Below are 8,123 nucleotides of genomic sequence, written 5' to 3'. Positions count from 1 at the left end.
GTCTGATAGTCTTGTATCATTCTAAGGACTTTATCTGTATTAAAATACCAGATACATCTGACCAAAATAACATACTATCATTTTGAACAAGGATGTTATATTCATATAGGTCCTATTATAATATATAATTATTGCCTGTAGGGCACCTATATCTAACAATAATTTGCACTTCTAGTCTTTGCATATCACACATTTTTGAGTAAAAACTTTGTCTCTAGTTGTTAAATTGATGAAACACTTGATGTTTTAGAAAGTAGACTCATGTAGGAATAATATGACTCTAATTTCATATGAGTCAAACAACGTTGGATTATCCTCTTTACTATTACATCCTGTGACACAATTGTTGTCCTTGTTGTCCATTCCTGTGCATGCGTCGCTTAAAGATTCATGTATATCTTTGTCAAGTGAATATATAACCTTATCAGGTAGATTCTTACATGGATGTACATGTATATGTATATAAATGACCCTCTTGGAACCAACCAACCGGTGATACCGAGCAGTTTGTCTCAAATGGTAGGTAACCTTTTCTCGCTCCCTCTCAATTCATTGAGAGATTCAATTACTTATCTTCTTGAAAAATCTATAAGTTTAATTTTAATGTTTATTTGTATACCCTATTGCTTCTGTAAAAGTCTATTTGAATTACTTCATGAGTGAGATGTTTGCCGATTTCTTATCTATAGCTATATCGTCTTTTATTAATTTTGATACTATGCAATTGAAATTCCATGAATGGTTATGTTATGATAAGTTGTCTTACCTTGATGAATCCATTATTGTGAATGGTAGTCTTCATTTATTTGTTGGGTTATTGATATTCTATATTTATGGATTAGTGCCATGTGTGGAGTAAACTTCACTCATGTGTGGTAAATGAAAGTACGTTTTGGGGGACATTGCCTTGTGCGAGGTAACTCAACACAAGGTGTTAATGAAGGCATGTGTGGTTGGCATTGATGGATTGCATAATCAGAAACTTAAATACTAAATATTAGAGCTTCATTATTCATTATTGATATTACAAGATTTATTTCGATCGATAATTATATTATGAGCATTGGTAGCTTATTGCTAATATCTGCAACTTTCAATTTCGATTGTCTATATTATCTTTTCCTTTTCTCCTTACGTTTGTGACATAGACTTTTATTATGATTGTCTATTGAGCCTTAAACTCACCCCTATTGTTTCATCATCCATCTGCAGTTAGCAATCAAGTTAGAGGCAATGGGATTATGGATCCTAGTGAAGAATAGCTAGTACAAGTGCTTAAACTGAAGAATGTTCACATCTTGTTCACTTTCTGCAGTACTTTTGAGTAGTTGGATGTGTAATGATATATATTATAACTCTACATTAAGAATATATGGTGTAATATCATTCCCTTTAGTTTTTCTTATTATGCTAGTGTTCTATGGATTCTATTGTCAACTAAAATTTAGGTGTTATGCATGATTATTGTTATATTTTGTACTTTGTTAATACTTTGGATGGGAGTGTATATAAGAATTAAGCAGGTCAACCCTCCATCTTATGGTAGGGTCACGCCCAATTTTTATGTACATTCCTAGCCCTACCTTGGTATGTTTTGGAGCCATTTAACTAGGAAAGCGTCACCAATTATGATGTGACGCCACTTGTTTCACACATGGTTGCAGTCCAAGGTGAACCCAAAGATGTCAAATCTGCCATGTACCCAACACTGTGCATAAGCATGTTTCACTATCACCATTAATATCACTCTAGCAGATGTGAAATATAAAGTAGTGAGGGTACAAGTAGATATAACAAAGATGAGAATACATGGAACACAATGTAGAGAAGATGTATCCAATGGTATCTATAATTATGTCCCTGATAATCACATTTTATTACAATCTTATACCCTCATTATCTATTTTATATGAATAAATATACCACTAATAATTATTTTTATCTTTAATTGCAGGTTAATGAAGAATAAATCTCAAAAATCTCATATCTCAACAAAAGCCCATTGATTTAATGAAGAAAACAAGTGTGAAGCCAAAAAGCCCAAGAGCCCAAAGCCCAAAGCCAATTACAAGAGGAATTCTCGGATAGCAACCAGAAAGGGGTGCACATCGATGCCAGCATCGATGGTGGCATCGATGCTAGCATCGATGCCAGTATCGATGCTAGTATCAATACCATCAGCAGACAGTTACGAATCTAAGGCTGGAATTTATGGTTTTTGGATAAGATTTCCATCCAATGACTCTCATTCACTGATGTTTACTATAAGTAGGAGTAGAGAGTGAGGGGTTATGGGTGTGAAAATTTTTGTATCTCCTTTTGGAGAGGATGGTTACTCTTAATTGAAAAGACCTTCCAAATTTGTATTTTTTGTTATAATTAATAAAAGAATTTTTTTACCACTTTAAATTTTTTCTTCTCTTTGTTAGATGATGAAGATGAATATGAAGATTAATTTGGAGGTTTGTTTTTCTTATTTTTTTTTATTTTTTTCTTATTGCTTAGTAGCTTAGATTTATTTACATGTTTGTAGTTAGATTTTATTTTTTTGTTTAAATAGCCAAGAGGCTAGAACCTCTTGCTCTAGATTTATTTCATGCTTATAGATTAGATTTATTCATGCTTATAGTGTAGATTTATTTTCTTACATTTAATTCTTGTAATTTGTTTTGTAGTTTAGATTTTATAATTTATTTTGTAGTTAGATTTTAATTTCTTATACTATTCACCTTGAGGCTAGAACCCTCTTGGGTTTAGTTTTTCTTTTTGTTCATTTTCATTTTTTTTTATTCGCCTTTAGGCTAGAATCCTCTATGGAATCACTCTTTTCTAAGAAGTGGATTCAATTCTAGATTACTCATATATTTAATTGAATCCGTCATCTTTACTTTCTTGAATTTTATTTTTATTCTTGATTTTCCTTTCTGATTCTTGATTTTATTCATCTCTCCTTGTGAAAATCATTCATTCATTGTCACACTCACTCTCACTTACATTTTGCGCCTACTTACACACCATTCTCTCCATCTCATCACAATCATATTCACTCATCACTCCTAATTGTCACGCACACAACATAAGAACCAATTTTAATTTTCTCCTACAAAACACCTTCCTTGTGGGATCGATAACTTTTTATGCTATAACTTGACACGGTTGTGCACTTGCAACATTTTTGGTACATGTTTATACCGCATCAAGTTTTTGGCGCCGTTGCCGGGGAAGGTGCTAAGTAGGATTTTATTACTTTGGTTCTTTAACTTGTGTGTTTTCTTGTGAATGAACTACTTGGAGCTTAAAAATATTGGATTGGAGATCAAGAACTTGAAGAAATGCTTTTGGGTAACTCTTCATTCTAGTATTTTTAATTCCACCCTTTTTAGTTAGCTTCACAATTAAAGACAATTAGGATCTAAAAAAAAGAAATTAGTTTTTGTCGACCATAATAAAATCCATCCTCCACTTGGACATTTACTAACAAAGATAATAAATTCAAACAATTTTTCCCCTTCTCATAGTTGTTTGATTGTTAACCCTTATAAAAAAAAAATTCTTTTTACCATCCTTTTTAGTTGCTTTTAATTCATAGGGTTGCATTGCATATAGTTAGTAGGAATTGACCAAAGTGATTTGAGCATCTTGATTTGGCACACACTTGAAAATATTTTTAAGGGCAAAACCCCATAATTAAGATAAGGTGAGGGATTTCACCATCCTTTCCATAGCCCAAAAATCACTAATTCCTCACTACACCACACAAGCCTAATAAAACTCATTAGACGTTGGCCCTAAGGATTCGAGCTCAATAAGGAACAAAGAATCCTTAAGTGAACCGGTTAAAGTTTTCTTGGAATAGTTGGTATCTAAGGCAAGGTTTAGGGGTTGCGTAAAGCGCTCCGTAAGGAACGAGGTACTTAATTGATCTCTGATCACCCTCTAGTACTATCCTTACGTGGCTGACTACCCGGGTAAAATTTTAATCTTTTCACTTTAGGAGTTTTTGGTTAGGAGCTTGTCTAGTTGAGTTAGGCTTAACCCTAAAGTTAGAGTGATTGAAAAGTGATTGCTTTTGATTTGTTTTAATTAGGATTTTTCTTTTTCTTCTCATAAAAAAACTAATTTATTTTCCTTAAAAAAATTATAAAAAGAAGTTGTTTTGGGTGTATGCAAACGTGGATTAGGGATAATACACATCGATTAATTCATTTTGAACAAATTCCAGAAATAGCATATCCTAATTCACCCATTCTTCAAGATATGTGCTATCCCACTAGGAATGCAATCCCCTCTTGCATTAGGCTCCCTGAGGCAAATAGAACTAACTTTGAGCTTCGACCGTAATATATCAACATGCTTCTAAAATTTCTAGGGAATGAAACTGAAGATGCATATATTTTTATCTCAGAATTTGAAGAAGTATGTATGATGATTAAAATAAGAGAATTAACTGAAGATGTAGTCAAACATAGATTTATTCCTTTTTTCCTCAAAGACAAAGCAAAAAAATAGCTATACAGCTTACCCATAAATTTCATCACAACTTGGGAGGAATTTATCACCGTTTTTCTTAAGAAATTTTTTCCGATCCATAAAACGGTGAAGCTAAGAAAAAGCATCATGAATTTTAAAATTGTCCAGGGAGAACCTTTTTGGAAGTATTTTGACCGATTTGAAGATCTTCTCATCCAATGTCATCATCACGGTTTAGAAAAATGGCGATTGTGCCAAAAAATTTATGAAGGATTAGATTATTCTTTAAAAACATCCTTAGAGTCAATGTGCCATGGGAATTTCATGAGGAAAAACACTAATGAAGCTTGGGAGTTTTTAGAGAATCTTTCTGAAAAAACCATGCAATGGGAACACTGTGATGACCGAGTGTCATTAGTTCCTCAACCCAAGTCCAGTGGTATTTCCTTAGAGTCGAACATTGCATCTGAAGCTAAGATGGCCACAATCATGCGTCGGTTAGAAGCCTTAGAAATCAAGGAAAGATCCCCGGCTCAAATCAATCATGTTTCAGCCTCAGGATGTCACAACTATCTGTCACCATCTCATGTTTCAGAAGAATGTCCTCTCTTAGGAAATAATCAGCCATTAGGACAGGTCAACGCTACATTCCAGCGTTACGCAAATGATCAATTCTCTCCAACCTACAACCCAGGTTGGATAAATCACCCAAACTTTGCATGTAATTAGGGAACTCACTCCGAATCTCAAAACTTTACTCTTTCTTCAAATCAACAATTTCCTAGGGGAAACACAGTTCCTTTCAATTCTCATCCACAATTTCAACAACCCAATCTGCCGTATTAAAATCAGTCTCCTCTTCATCAGGTTGTAATTCAGACTCCTCACAATCCAGATCAAGATAAACGTCTCAATGTATTAGAAAGGGGTTTGGAAACCATAATTAAGGCCTCCACTCAAACCACGAATATGTTAACTCAAACGTTCAGCACTCTGAATTCCTTTATGCAATCATCCGGACAAATGCTCAACTCCAACCCTCAAGCTATAGCTAGATTAGAATCCCAACTTGGTCAACTAGCTAGTGCCGTGAGTAAAAGAGGGAAAGGAAAATTTCCGAGTCAATCTGTGGTCAACCCTAAGGACACAGGATGCAGTTCATCCTATGAAGCTCAAGTGAATGCAATCCATTCACTTCGGTCAGGTAGACAGGTCGATAATCAAGTGAGAACTCCTCCAAGTCAAACTCTTGATCCAGTACAAATTCCTTCTCCTTCTCCTTCTGATGAATCTATTCAACAATCACCTCCCTCAGACGATCAAGAACCCGAACCCGAACCTGAGCCTGCTTTTGATAGGTGACCAGTTGCTCCTTTTCCAGATAGACTCAGGCCTAGGAAACACTCCCCTCAAGAGGAGAAGATCCTAGAAATATTCAAGCAGGTTAAGGTCAATATTCCTTTCATAGATGTAATTAAACAAATTCCATCTTATGCCAAATTTTTGAAAGAATTATGCACTAAGAAGAGGAGAATAAAAGTTCCAAAGAAAGTCTTTTTAGCTGCCAATATCAGTGATATTGTCACACCCCGCTTCCCAAAATAATCGGGAATCGGAACGTGAACAAGCCCACGAGGTATTAGATTGAGAAGAAATATACACTACCTTTTTTTTCTTTTTCTTTTCTTCTCAATCCAATACGCTAAGCGTCGGGAAATAAATACAATGCAAAGTCACAGGTCCTCGATCACACATAGCAAGAATATAACGAACAACTCAAAATGGAAAAGATACATATCACAAATAGAATATCATCCACGACATAAAATACGGGTCAAACATACCCTTATACAAAACTGAACAAATGAATATTGGAGAGATATAAAAATATATCGATCAATGGAAAAAGAAGGAACTACAAAAGTAAATTGAAACCATCAAAGAATAAGCTTCGACTCCTTCTTCTGCTCCGTCTACAAGGCACTCCTGCTGAGAATCCTCTAACCATCAAAGAATAAGCTTCGACTCCTTCTTCTGCTCCGTCTACAAGGCACTCCTGCTGAGAATCCTCTGGCTCTTGCTAAGCCTGATCTTCTCCTAAGTCTGACGTACACCAGAGAAAACAGGTGTACGTCAGCGTGTATGGCACACGGCAAGACCCAACCCCACAAAGAAAATAGAACGAACAGAAATCCAATGCGAAAAACGATACGATAACAGAAACAACAAAAGAATGTACAATTGAAATCCACAAATCAACATGAAAACACTACTAAATTATGATAACATAAAGCATCCAAAATCGATCAGGTAATGAGGTCATGCAGCTAGCGATCAGACTAATCAACCAAGTCACAAGAGCATACACTAGATGGAATTAATACTTAGAAATCTACAACAAGAGGAGTAGTACGTCGAGCGAAATAATCCAAACAAGAAAACCCTCATGTATATACCATATGTATCAAATTATAGATAATTAAATATTAATCCTGATCTATGTGTGAAAAGAAGTACAACCGGCCTACATCTCACAAGAATCATACCTAGTCAAGAATCGAGGTCATGTAACTAACTATCGCATCACTCATCTCAAATAATCAACAATCGCAATATCACTGCTCCTCAGACCCACCCTAGGCTGACACAAGGCACTGGCACGAGCCTGGAAAATAATCAATAATCTCGATATCACCACACCTCAGACCCACCCCAGGCCGACACAAGGCACTGGCGTGAGCCTGGAAAGCAACCATAATCACAATATCTCAGCTCCTCAGACCTACCCCGGTGACTACACAAACTTCACCGGCGCGAGCCCGGAATATGCATCAATAATCACAATATCTCATCTCCTCAGACCCCCCCCGGTGACTACACAAACTTCACCGGCGCAACCCGGGAATACAACCATAATCACAAATATCTCAACTCCTCAGACCCACCCCGGTGACTACACAAACTTCACCGGCGCGAGCCTGGAATATACATCAACAATCACAACCGCTCACATGGACCAAGACTTCTCACCCTAATTCTTGTAATTCCAGGTCAACTACACACGAGGTCCTAGATCCTAACTGTGTCATACAGGTCACTATAGTCATGAACTCCTAACAATTCTCAATCACAACAATAAACAATCAATGCAACTAATCATGTGCAATAATATCATGGCATATCAAATAACGAAAAAATTAAGAATTATAAATCATAAACAACGTCTACATAATTCATAAAATAATCTTTTTCAAAATTAATTCATTTTAAATTATTTCGCTTAATAATTAATCTAAACTAATTTATTTTCCAAAATAAATTCTTTTAAATTATTATAATTATCTAAACATGATTCTTTTGCCGAACTAAATTCTTTTAATTCCTTATAATTATTCTGAAAATACTATTTATCATATTACTATAATATATTTTAATATTCTTCATCAAACAATCCACGCAGGTAATTATATTACATCTAATCTGCACATATAATTAATAATTATTGAAATAACAAGAAGAGGCGGGAACTTGCCTACGAGACTGTGGGGTATGTGGGTGAGGCGATGGCGGTGCTGCGAATACGGTACGTCGGGACTGAAACGGTGATGCAGATTTGAGTTGATAAGCGAAGCTCGGACTATCGGCGGGTGTTG

Source organism: Asparagus officinalis, chromosome 10 (genome assembly GCF_001876935.1).
Source record: "Asparagus officinalis chromosome 10, Aspof.V1, whole genome shotgun sequence".
Classification (NCBI taxonomy): domain Eukaryota; kingdom Viridiplantae; phylum Streptophyta; class Magnoliopsida; order Asparagales; family Asparagaceae; genus Asparagus; species Asparagus officinalis.
The sequence above is the reverse complement of the archived record's forward strand: the minus strand, read 5'-3'. Positions refer to the sequence as shown.